Here is a 15,011-nt window from a genome sequence, read left to right as displayed (position 1 = left end):
TGGGTATAATGGCATTAGGTATTTTGGCATTGGTCATAATGGCATTGGGTATAATGGCATTGGGTATATTGGCATTGGTTATAATGGCATTGGGTATAATGGCATTAGGTATATTGCCATTGGTTATAATGGCATTGTGTATAATGGAATTGTGTATAAGGGTATTGGTTATATTTGCATTGGTTATAGTGGAATTGGGTATTTTGGCATTGGGTATATTGGCATTGGTTATTTTGGCATTGGGTATAATGGCATTGCTTTCAAAGGCATTGGGTATAATATCATTGGGTATATTGGCATTGGGTATAATGGCGTTGAGTATATTGGAATTGGGTATAATGGCATAAGGTTTACTGGCATTGGTTATAATGGCATTGAGTATATTGGCATTGGTTATAACGGCATTGGGTATAATGGCATTGGGTATATTGGCATTGGGTATATTGGCATTGGATATAATGGCATTGGGTATAATAGCATTGGGTATATTGGCTTGGATGTAATGGCATTGGGTATAATGGCATTGGGTACCTTGGCATTGGGTATATTGGCATTGGGTATAATGGCATTAGGAATATTGGCATTAGGCATATTGGCATTGGTTATAATGGCATTGAGTATATTGGCTTTGGGTATAATGGCATTGGGTATAATGGCATTGGGTACATTGGCATTGGTTATATTGGCATTGGGTATAATGGCATTGGGAACATTGGCATTGGGTATATTGGCATTGGGTATAATGGCATTAGGAATATTGGCATTGGTTATAATGGCATTGGGTATAATGGCATTGGGTATATTGGCTTGGATATAATGGCATTGGGTATAATGGCATTGGGTACCTTGGCATTGGGTATATTGGCATTGGGTATAATGGCATTAGGAATATTGGCATTAGGCATATTGGCATTGGTTATAATGGCATTGAGTATATTGGCTTTGGGTATAATTGCATTGGGTATAATGGCATTGGGTATATTGGCATTGGTTATAATGGCATTCGGTATAATGGTATTAGGTATATTGGCATTGGTTATAATGGCATCGGGTATAATGGCATTGGGTATATTGGCATTGGGTATATTGGCATTGGATATAATAGCATTGGGTATAATGTCATTGGGTATAACAGCATTGGGTATATTGGCATTGGGTATATTGGCATTGGATATAATAGCATTGGGTATATTGGCATTAGGTATATTGGCATTGGGTATATTGGCATTGGGTATATTGGCATTGGTTATAATGGCATTGGGTATAAAGGCAGTAGGTATATTGGCATTGGTTATAATGGCATTGGTTATAATGGCAATGGGTATATTGGCATTGGGTATATTGGCATTGGTTATAATGGCATTGGGTATAATGGCATTAGGTATATTGGCATTGGTTATAATGGCATTGGATATAATGGCATTGGGTATATTGGCATTGGGTATATTGGCATTGGATATAATAGCATTGGGTATATTGGCATTAGGTATATTGGCATTGGGTATAATGGCATTGGTTATAATGGCAATGGGTATATTGGCATTAGGTATATTTGCATTGGTTATAATGGCATTGGTTATAATGGCAATGGGTATATTGGCATTGGGTATATTGGCTTTGGTTATAATGGCATTGGGTATAATGGCATTAGGTATATTGGCATTGGTAATAATGGCATTGGATATAATGGCATTGGGTATATTGGCATTGGGTATATTGGCATTGGATATAATAGCATTGGGTATATTGGCATTAGGTATATTGGCATTGGGTATATTGGCATTGGGTATATTGGCATTGGTTATAATGGCATTGGGTATAATGGCAGTAGGTATATTGGCATTGGTTATAATGGCATTGGGTATAATGGCATTGGGTATAATGGCATTAGGTATATTGGTATTGGTTATAATAGCATTGGGTATAATGGCATTGGGTACATTGGCATTGGTTATAATGGCATTGGGTATAATGGCATTAGGTATATTGGCAGTGGTTATAATGGCATTGGGTATAATGGCCTTGAGTATGTTGGCATTTGGTATAATGGCATTAGGCATATTGGCATTGGTTATAATGGCATTGAGTATATTGGCATTGGGTATAATGGCATTGGGTATAATGGCATTGGGTATTTTGGCATTGGTTATAATGGCATTCGGTATAATGGCATTAGGTATATTGGCATTGGTTATAATGGCATCGGGTATAATGGCATTGGGTATATTGGCATTGGGTATATTGGCATTGGATATAATGGCATTGGGTATAAGTATATTGGCATTTGGTATAATGGCATTAGGCATATTGGCATTGGTTATAGTGGGATTGAGTATATTGGCATTGGGTACAATGGTATTGGGTATAATGGCATTGGGTATATTGGCATTGAATATAATGGCATTGGGTATATTGGCATTGGGTATATTGGCATTGGGTATATTGGCATTGGATATAATGGCATTGGGTATAATGTCATTGGGTATAATGGCAATGGGTATAATAGCAGTGGGTATAATGGCATTAAGTATATTGGTATTGGTTATAATGGCATTGGGTATAATGGCATTGGGTATAATGGCATTGGGTATAATGGCATTAGGTATATTGGCATTGGTTATCATGGCATTGCGTATATTGGCATTGGTTATAATGGCATTGGGTATAATGGCATTAGGTATATTGGCATTGGTTATAATGGCATTGGATATAATGGCATTGGGTATATTGGCATTGGGTATATTGGCATTGGATATAATAGCATTGTGTATATTGGCATTAGGTATATTGGCATTGGGTATATTGGCATTGGTTATAATGGCATTGGGTATAATGGCATTAGGTATATTGGCATTGGTTATAATGGCATGGGATATAATGGCATTGGGTGTATTGGCATTGGGTATATTGGCATTGGATTTAATAGCATTGGGTATATTGGCATTAGGTATATTGGCATTGGGTATATTGGCATTGGGTATATTGGCATTGGTTATAATGGCATTGGGTATAATGACAGTAGGTATATTGACATTGGTTAAAATGGCATTGGGTATAATGGCATTGGGTATAATGGCATTAGGTATATTGGCATTGGTTATAATGGCATTGGTTATAATGGCAATGGGTATATTGGCATTGGTTATATTGGCATTGTATATAATGGCATTGGTTATATTGGCATTGGGTATATTGGCATTGTATATAATGGCATTTGGTATATTGGCATTGGGTATAATGACATTAGGTATATTGGCATTGGCTATAATTGCATTGGGTATAATGGCATTGGGTATATTGGCATTGGTTATAATGGCACTGGGTATAATGGCATTAGGTATATTGGCATTGGTTATAATGGCATTGGGTATAATGGCAATGGGTATATTGGTATTGGGTATAATGGCATTGGATATAACGGCATTGGGTATATTGGCATTGGGTATATTGGCATTGGATATAATAGCATTGGGTATATTGGCATTAGGTATATTGGCATTGGTTATATTGGCATTGTGTATAATGGCATTTGGTATATTGGCATTGGGTATAATGACATTAGGTATATTGGCATTGGCTATAATGGCATTGGGTATAATGGCATTGGGTATAATGGCGTTTGGTATATTGGCATTGGGTATATTGGCATTGGATATAATGGCATTGGTTAAAATGGCATTGGGTATAATGGCATTGGGTATATTGGCATTGGGTATAATGGCATTAGGTATATTGGCACTGGCTATAATTGCATTGGGTATAATGGCATTGGGTATTTTGGCATTGGCTATAATGGCACTGGGTAAAATGGCATTAGGTATATTGGCATTGGTTATAACGGCATTGGGTATAATGTCATTGGGTATATTGGTATTGGGTATATTGGCATTGGATATAATGGCATTGGGTATAATGGCATTCGGTATATTGGCATTGGGTATAATGGCATTAGGTATATTGGCATTGGTTATAATGGCATTGGGTATAATGGCATTGGTTATATTGGCATTGGGTGTATTGGCATTGGATATAATGGCATTGGTTATAATGGCATTGGGTATAATGGCATTGGGTATATTGGCATTGGGTATAATGACATTAGGTATAATGGCATTGGGTATATTGGCATTGGTTATAATGGCACTGGGTATAATGGCATTAGGTATATTGGCATTGGTTATAATTTCATTGGGTATAATGGCATTGGGTATATTGGTATTGGGTATATTGGCATTGGATATAATGGCATTGGGTATAATGGCATTCGGTATATTGGCATTGGGTATATTGGCATTGGGTATAATGGCATTGGGTATATTGGCATTGGTTATAATGGCATTGGGTATAATGACATTGGGTATATTGGCATTGGATATAATGGTATTAGGTATAATGGCATTGGGTAAAATGTCATTGGGTATATTGGCATTGGGTATAATGGCATTAGGTATATTGGCATTGGTTATAATGGCATTGGGTATAATGGCATTGGGTATATTGGCATTGGGTATATTGGCATTGGATATAATGGCATTGGTTATAATGGCATTGGGTATAATGGCATTGGGTATATTGGCATTGGTTATAATGGCATTGGGTATAATGGCATTGGGTATATTGGCATTGGGTATATTGGCATTGGATATAATGGCATTGGTTATAATGGCATTGGGTATAATGGCATTGGGTATATTGGCATTGGGTATAATGGCATTAGGTAAATTGGCACTGGCTATAATTGCATTGGGTATATTGGCATTGGGTATATTGGCATTGGTTATAATGGCACTGGGTATAATGGCATTAGGTATACTGGCATTGGTTATAATGGCATTGGGTATAATGTCATTGGGTATATTGGTATTGGGTATATTGGCATTGGATATAATGGCATTGGGTATAATGGCATTCGGTATATTGGCATTGGGTATAATGGCATTAGGTATATTGGCATTGGTTATAATGGCATTGGGTATAATGGCATTGGGTATATTGGCATTGGGTATATTGGCATTGGATATAATGGCATTGGTTATAATGGCATTGGGTATAATGGCATTGGGTATATTGGCATTGGGTATAATGGCATTAGGTATATTGGCACTGGCTATAATTGCATTGGGTATAATGGCATTGGGTATATTGGCATTGGGTATATTGGCATTGGGTATAATGACTTTAGGTATAATGGCATTGGGTATATTGGCATTGGTTATAATGGCACTGGGTATAATGGCATTAGGTATATTGGCATTGGTTATAATTGCATTGGGTATAATGGCATTGGGTATATTGGTATTGGGTATATTGGCATTGGATATAATGGCATTGGGTATAATGGCATTCGGTATATTGGCATTGGGTATATTGGCATTGGGTATAATGGCATTGGGTATATTGGCATTGGTTATAATGGCATTGGGTATAATGGCATTGGGTATATTGGCATTGGATATAATGGCATTGGGTAAAATGGCATTGGGTATAAGGGCATTAGGTATATTGGCATTGGTTATAATGGCATTGGGTATAATGGCATTGGGTATATTGGCATTGGGTATATTGGCATTGGATATAATGGCATTGGTTATAATGGCATTGGGTATAATGGCATTGGGTATATTGTCATTGGGTATAATGGCATTAGGTATATTGGCACTGGCTATAATTGCATTGGGTATAATGGCATTGGGTATATTGGCATTGGTTATAATGGCACTGGGTAAGATGGCATTAGGTATATTGTCATTGGTTATAATGGCATTGGGTATAATGTCATTGGGTATATTGGTATTGGGTATATTGGCATTGGATATAATGGCATTGGGTATAAGGGCATTCGGTATATTGGCATTGGGTATATTGGCAATGGTTATAAAGGCATTGGGTATATTGGCATTGGTTATAATTGCATTGGGTATAATGGCATTCGGTATATTGGCATTGGGTATATTGGCATTGGGTATAATGACTTTAGGTATAATGGCATTGGGTATATTGGCATTGGTTATAATGGCACTGGGTATAATGGCATTAGGTATGTTGGCATTGGTTATAATTGCATTGGGTATAATGGCATTGGGTATATTGGTATTGGGTATATTGGCATTGGATATAATGGCATTGGGTATAATGGCATTCGGTATATTGGCATTGGGTGTATTGGCATTGGGTATAATGGCATTGGGTATATTGGCATTGGTTATAATGGCATTGGGTATAATGGCATTGGGTATATTGGCATTGGATATAATGGCATTGGGTATAATGGCATTGGGTAAAATGTCATTGGGTATATTGGCATTGGGTATAATGGCATTAGGTGTATTGGCATTGGTTATAATGGCATTGGGTATAATGGCATTGGGTATATTGGCATTGGGTATATTGGCATTAGGTATATTGGCATTGGTTATAATGGCATTGGGTATAATGGCATTGGGTATATTGGCATTGGGTATATTGGCATTGGATATAATGGCATTGGTTATAATGGCATTGGTTATAATGGCATTGGGTATAATGGCATTGGGTATAATGGCATTGGGTATATTGGCATTAGGTATAATGGCATTAGGTATATTGGCACTGGCTATAATTGCATTGGGTATAATGGCATTGGGTATATTGGCATTGGTTATAATGGCACTGGGTAAAATGGCATTAGGTATATTGTCATTGGTTATAATGGCATTGGGTATAATGTCATTGGGTATATTGGTATTGGGTATATTGGCATTGGATATAATGGCATTGGGTATAATGGCATTCGGTATATTGGCATTGGGTATATTGGCATTGGGTACAAAGGCATTGGGTATATTGGCATTGGTTATAATGGCATTGGGTATAATGGCTTTAGGTATATTGGCATTGGTTATACTGGCATTGGGTATATTGGCATTGGATATAATGGCATTGGGTATAATGGCATTGGGTAAAATGTCATTGGGTATATTGGCATTGGGTATAATGGCATTAGGTGTATTGGCATTGGTTATAATGGCATTGGGTATAATGGCATTGGGTATATTGGCATTGGGTATATTGGCATTAGGTATATTGGCATTGGTTATAATGGCATTGGTTATAATGGCATTGGGTATAATGGCATTGGGTATAATGGCATTGGGTATATTGACATTGGGTATAATGGCATTAGGTATATTGGCACTGGCTATAATTGCATTGGGTATAATGGCATTGGGTATGTTGGCATTGGTTATAATGGCACTGGGTAAAATGGCATTAGGTATATTGTCATTGGTTATAATGGCATTGGGTATAATGTCATTGGGTATATTGGTATTGGGTATATTGGCATTGGATATAATGGCATTGGGTATAATGGCATTCGGTATATTGGCATTGGGTATATTGGCATTGTGTACAAAGGCATTGGGTATATTGGCATTGGTTATAATGGCATTGGGTATAATGGCTTTAGGTATATTGGCATTGGTTATACTGGCATTGGGTATAATGGCATTGGATATATTGGCATTGGGTACATTGGCATTGGATATAATGGCAATGGGTATAATGGCATTGGGTATAATGTCATTGGGTATATTGGCATTGGGTATAATGGCATTAGGTATATTGGCATTGGTTATAATGGCATTGGGTATAATAGCATTGGGTATATTGGCGTTGGGTATATTGGCATTGGATATAATGGCATTGGTTATAATGGCATTGGGTATAATGGCATTGCGTATATTGGCATTGGGTATATTGGCATTGGGTATATTTGCATTGGGTATAATGGCATTAGGTATATTGGCATTGGCTATAATGGCATTGGGTATAATGGCATTTGGTATATTGGCATTGGTTATTATGGCATTGAGTATATTGGCATTGGGTATGATGGCATTAGGTACTTTGGCATTGGTTATAATGGCATTGGGTATATTGGCATTGGGTATAATGGCATTGGGTATAAAGGCATTGGGTATATTGGCATTGGGTATATTGGCTTTGGGTATAATGGCGTTAGGTATATTGGCATTGGTTATAATGGCATTGGGTATAATGGCATTGGGTATATTGGCATTGGTTATAATGGCATTGGGTATAATGGCATTAGGTATATTGGCATTGGTTATAATGGCATTGAGTATATTGGCATTGGGTATAATGGCATTGGGTATAATGGCATTGGGTATATTGGCATTGGGTATAATGGCATTAGGTATATTGGCATTGGATATAATGGCATTGGGTATATTGGCATTGGGTGTATTTGCATTGAGTATATTGGCATTGGGTATAATTGCATTAGGTATATTGGCATTGGGTATAATGCCATTGGGTATATTGGCATTGGGTATAATGGCATTGGGTATAAAGGCATTGGGTATATTGGCATTGGGTGTATTTGCATTGAGTATATTGGCATTGGGTATAATTGCATTAGGTATATTGGCATTGGTTATAATGGCATTGGGTATATTGGCATTGGGTATAATGGCATTGGGTATAAAGGCATTGGGTATATTGGCATTGGGTATATTGGCTTTGGGTATAATGGCGTTAGGTATATTGGCATTGGTTATAATGGCATTGGGTATAATGGCATTGGGTATATTGGCATTGGTTATAATGGCATTGGGTATAATGGCATTAGGTATATTGGCATTGGTTATAATGGCATTGAGTATATTGGCATTGGGTATAATGGCATTGGTTATAATGGCATTGGGTATATTGGCATTGGGTATAATGGCATTGGGTATAAAGGCATTGGGTATATTGGCATTGGGTATATTGGCTTTGGGTATAATGGCGTTAGGTATATTGGCATTGGTTATAATGGCATTGGGTATAATGGCATTGGGTATATTTGCATTGAGTATATTGGCATTGGGTATAATTGCATTAGATATATTGTCATTGGTCATAATGGCATTGAGTATATTGGCATTTGTTATAATGGCATTGGGTATAATGGCATTGGGTATATTGGTATTGGGTATATGGGCATTGGATATAATGGCATTGGGTATAATGGCATTCGGTATACTGGCATTGGGTATATTGGCATTGGGTAAAATGGCATTGGGTATATTGGCATTGGTTATAATTGCATTGGGTATAATGGCATTGGGTATATTGGCATTGGATATAATGGCATTGGGTATAGTGGCATTGGGTATAATGTCATTGGGTATATTGGCATTGGGTATAATGGCATTAGGTATATTGGCATTGGGTATAATGGCATTGGGTATATTGGCATTGGGTATATTGGCATTGGATATAATGGCATTGGTTATAATGGCATTGGGTATAATGGCATTGGGTATATTGGCATTGGGTATAATGGCATTAGGTATAATGGCATTGGCTATAATGGCATTGGGTATAATGGCATTAGGTATATTGGCATTGGTTATAATGTCACTGGGTATAATGGCATTAGGTATATTGGCATTGGTTATAATGGCATTGGGTATAATGGCATTGGGTATATTGGTATTGGGTATATTGGCATTGGATATAATGGCATTGGGTTTAATGGCATTCGGCATATTGGCATTGGGTATATTGGCACTGGGTATAATGGCATTGGGTATATTGGCATTGGTTATAATGGCATTGGTTATAATGGCTTTAGGTATATTAGCATTGGTTATGATGGCATTGGGTATAATGGCATTGGATATATTGGCATTGGGTATATTGGCATTGGTTATAATGGCATTGGGTATAACGGCATTGGGTATAATGTCATTGGGTATATTGGCATTGGGTATAATGGCATTAGGTATATTGGCATTGGTTATAATGGCATTGGGTGTAAAAGCATTGGGTACATTGGCGTTGGGTATATTGGCATTGGATATAATGGCATTGGGTATAATGGCATTGGGTATAATGGCATTGCGTATATTGGCATTGGGTATATTGGCATTGGGTATATTTGCATTGGGTATGATGGCATTAGGTATATTTAAGACGTGTTCTGAGCTTGCCTTTATTAAGCTAATTCCGGAACTGTCTTATGGTTGTCTCAAGAATAAGGTGTACTCTTAAGGCTTACCTGACTAACTAAAGTTCTATATCTCTAGTCTGTTACTCTTCTATCTTCAGTAGACAGTGCACGGGCCCCAATGCTAAATTCTAACGTATATCTCAATACAAAACAAGAGCGGAGTAGAGAGAGAGAGAAATATACTTTATTATTATATCAGGTGGTTAACTGGTACTGACTAAATAACTTTCTCTTCTGAGAAGAGGGGTAAATGGGTAAACATCTAAAGGATAAAAAGGAAAAGATATTATTCCCTTTTTTATCCAATCAGGGAAGAGTATTTTCAGTCTTTATTTATTTAAATAATAAAGTCTTTCAAATAGTTCTTTCTGGAAGTCATATTTGACTCCATCTTTCCGGGGTTTCGAGTTTTTTGAAAGTCTCTTGTACATTCTAATAAGTCAATTTCTCTTTTTTTTCTCTCTGAAGGATTTTCTTTCTTTTTGGAGTGTGTTGCTTGAGATCGGTTCGTCTGTAAGCCGATTCCTAGACATAGGTTGCCCAAAGAGCAAAGAGTGAACATCAACAACCACAAAAGTATCTATTCCAGTACCACATCCAGTGGGTGAAGATCCTTTCGGGTAGATCCAATGTTGATGCTTGGAGGCGATCCTGATGTCCAGTGGCTTGACTTAGCTGACTTACCTGAATTGATTTGTTGTTAGGTGTTAGTGGTTCAGAAAAGTTTTTCTTTATTATAACCTGTGTTGGGGTTCAATGTTCTGTTATACGTAGTATCCCTTCCGGTTGGAAAGAAAACAAAGATTTATATGACCTGTGTTAAGTGTACCTCGTTATATGTTTATGGAATTCGAAGGATCAATTGAGGGTAGTACTGGCTAGGTCACCACAAGGTGTGTGACACGGTCTAGAAATGTTCAAGTGACATGTGATTGTTTAGCCATGTTGGATTAGTACAGATTTTGTTACTGAATATGAACATGTATGAATAATCTGTTTCCTGCGCTAATCCGAAGTTATTCTGATGCAATCAATTCTCACGAATTGTATTGTTATACTTCTAAAATTTGTGTTGTGTTATGTATTTTGTAAAGGGTTTGTAGATCTCGCTTATGGGTGTGTAATGGATATATCCAAAAATGTCCAACTACTGTATGCAATCAACTTCTATTCTCTTTAACTTCAGAAATTAAGTTAAAGTCTCTGTCTGCGCGCTTATACAATCTTCCAAATAATCCAAAGACTCTTTCAGTATTTGGAGTACTACAATGTTAGTTGTTACCAGGTAAAAAGTAAAGCTGTTAGTTGTTACGATGGCTTAAAGAGTGAATGTAATGTATCCATACATGTTGTTTGTTCTTTGAGAAATGAAAGTACATTTTTCATGTCTTTGGTACTTTGTTTATGCATATGTTTTTATATGTGAAAATTTCGAAATTCAAGTATTTTATGTTTTGGTCTATGTTACAAGCTGATATATTGCTATGGTTTGTTTTGAAAAGTATTTAACACTTTGCTATGTTATTATGATTTCACACTGATATTATAGTTTTGTATGTTGTGTAAATAAATCTGTTCTATAGGAATCTAGAATGAGTTTTGTTGAATTGTCATGTCGATGACTCAAGGTATGTAAATGTTGTATTACACGTTATACATAGAGTTAGTATGTCTATTAATGACTCATTGTGTATACTTACACTTTGTTTACAATACAAATGTTGTTATTCCTGTCAGTTCTCTGCCTTATTTCAAGTTGTTATTTATTTACAAAATTGCATATAACTAACTATGGAAAGATCTTTGCATATATACATATATATTATAGAAATTAGGTTAGGGTTTATAGGAAAAGTAAAAAATTATTTTTGCATTTTAAAGTTTATTGAGTAGAAAAGATATATAACAATTTGGTACAATTGTTTTTGTAATTAAATGGTTCTGCAAATATGAAGTACAACTCCAAATTACTCGTTGTGAGCATATTTATTTAGGTAAAAACTCAAATATAAGGGTTTACATAGTATTTGAGTATAAATTATTGAACTGATATAAATACATTTATCAGGAAAGGGTGAATTTTGGGTTTTCAGAAAACATAAATAAATATATGCACTGATTTCCATTTCATAGTTATTTATTGTTACTTGTCGAGATTATCAAGAGTTGTTACTTGTTACTGTGACAACATTGTCATAACTTCTCCGTTTGTTTCGGATAGTTCGTTCGTTCTTTATTATGTCGGTATTCCTTTACGAAATTGTCGTCTTTTGACAGAAAATATGCAAGTAAGTTCGTTAGATCTTTTAATGGAATATCTGTAATTGATGCTTTCACTGTATTGCATAGTTCGTGCTCAAGTTCTGTTTTCGTGCGCTCATTATTGAAGTTTATCCTATTTGTGAAAGCGCGGTTCATTACGCTTCCTTCGAGGTGATACACGTGGTATTCCTCGCAAGGTTCCAAAGCTTCTAGCGGTACCATGAGTGGTCGCTCCGGGGAATCCTTTGGTTGGAATATATAGTAGTTCTTGATTGGGTCAAAGTTTCGAAGTGTGCCCAATGTATATTCCCATTTCAAACGATATCCGTAATTAAGGAAATAGGGTGACGTCAGTTGGTCGTTTATGTGAATGTAACTTTTTGATGTGTTATGGCTTTTGTCACGTAGAAATGTATAATATATAAGGTTGTGAATTAATTTAGTTTCATGCACTCTGTAGTTGTTGTTTTGTACATCTTTCGGAGTAGGATGCAGAAAATTGAAACTCAGTTGAAATATCTGATGATCGTAAATACTGTACGCAGATAAGTCTTGAGATGCCTTAGCTATAAGTTGGTCGAAATGACATGTTATTGGGATCTTAAACTCATAGTCATAATCATATAAAAATCTCTCGGTGAGACTGTAAAACTGTTTAAGTATTGGGTACATAGACTGGTGGAGTTTGTTTCTCCCCATGTTTTTTGTGATTCGTTTGACTGTATTAGTGTTTTCTGGTGGCAGAGGTGGGAAGTACTCTGACACACGATCTTTAAGGTTATGAAGAGGTGCCATGAAAAAGTTATATTCGCGTGAATCGAATGGCATATTTGCCCAATTTCTGTATGATAACAATGGGTTGTAATTACTATTGTGTGGACTATTTAAAGTTCTAGGTTCCTTGTCCTGAAACCAAATTGTTTCCATGACGGTTGTTGTGGGCGTCTGTTCATTTGTTGATTGGTGAAAAAATGATTTGCTGTTTGCTGATCTCGGTGTTACCGCGTATGGAAATCTTAAATTGTTTGGCCTACGATTAGTTGTAAACAATTGCTGTTGATTATAACTTTGTGTCCTTGGTTGTTCTGTAATATAATCAGAGGGTGGTGGCGGTCAAACTGGTGGGGGGTAGTTTGGGAGTGGGGGTGATGTATATGATTCCGTCGTCGAACGGTTCTGAGTTTGAACTAATCTGTTATGTTCATAACTATGAATGTTGGTACTTGTTCCTTGGTCATTAGTGTTTTTGTTAGTGTTAAAGGATTGCAAGTTCCGTCTGTTATCAAATCTATTCTTAATTTTACGTGCGATGTCTTGTGGAGTTTGAGAAATCTGTGGAGTATTGTTTAAGTGTACTCTCATTGTAGTGACTGTTTCAGGGATATTCTCCATTTGATCGTCTGTTTGCTTCCCACAGTCCGACGCGTTGTCTCTTATGGTGCCAGGGCTCGATCTCCCTGATCCGGGACTCAATTCTCCATCTTCAACTTCGTAGCTGAATGGGGAATCGGATTTGTATGGCGATTCATATTCCATGCCTGTTGCCATTGTGCTAAAACTCACAGATTATTACTATTGGAATAATACATGATTTCAAAATGTTATGATTACTGTTATAGGAACTGTTTATCGTTTGGTATGTTAAAAACTCACTCGTTAGTGGTTACATTGTTATATGTTAAAAATATATTGTCATTTTTACTGTAGATTTCTTGTGTTTTGTGATAAATATACAATTTTATGAATATGTAATTTTGATGAGTTGAAGGTTGTGGAGAGAGGGTATACTGTTAGATGTTCTTTAATGTACATATTGTTTTAAATTTCGTATGTATCAGCCGAATGAGTGTCATAGTATGTGACTTCATTTGTATGTGGCTGATAATTTTGAAGTACGTCCAGACTGTGACTGCGATTATGCATTTTGTTAGCCGTCAATTTTAGTTGTTCAAAATCAATCGGTGGAGGGTTTTGCATATCTAGCAGTTTTGATGTAGGCATTAAGTGTCTGTGTTCGTTATTTGTTGAAGAATTTGGGATTTCATATGGTTTAGGTTGCTGAAGTGGTATAGGTGTTTCATATGGGTGGTTGTGGAATAAATTATTATGTTGTTCAACTTTTGGTGCACTAGGGACAGGTGCTGGTAAATTGTTTCCGATGCATTGGTATGCCGGGGGTGGTGTGATTAGTTGTGGTAATATTGGTGGTAGTTTATTCTCTTTGATTGTTTCTAACGGTTCTAGTTTAAATGGTTCTGGTTTATATTTCCTTTCTGGTAATGGTGGTTTCTGTATCTTTTTTGTTGGTTCTAAAGTTCGTAATTGTAATCCGCCTTCTGTTCTACGGATTGTTGTGTTATAATGTTTATAATTTGTATCAACGTAGATTTCTGTTGGTATTTCATTGTTGTTATGGTTTGACATTGTTACTTCTGCTGAATGTCTACGAAGGGTGGGTTTACTTTTTCTTGTTTTGTTGTTTAAGTTTCCATAATGCGAATTGTTATCGTCACTGTCGTCCTGTGTATTTTCTTCTTGTATCTGTGCTACTAGTTGTGTAAGTGTTTGCGAAAATATTCCAAATATTCCGGTTAGTAGTATTTTTGTTATACTTGCTTGTTTTCCTATTGCTTTGTGAATGGCAAAAGCGTTATAGAATTTAATAATAAGATTTGTTATGAATAATATCATGCTAATCATAGCATAAATAATAGCCATTTTCTCTAATATGTACCATGGCCAACCAAAG

The sequence above is a fragment of the Convolutriloba macropyga genome, chromosome 9 (genome assembly GCF_964194025.1).
Source record: "Convolutriloba macropyga chromosome 9, txConMacr16.3, whole genome shotgun sequence".
Lineage (NCBI taxonomy): Eukaryota > Metazoa > Xenacoelomorpha > Acoela > Convolutidae > Convolutriloba > Convolutriloba macropyga.
This window is presented reverse-complemented; position numbering follows the sequence as displayed.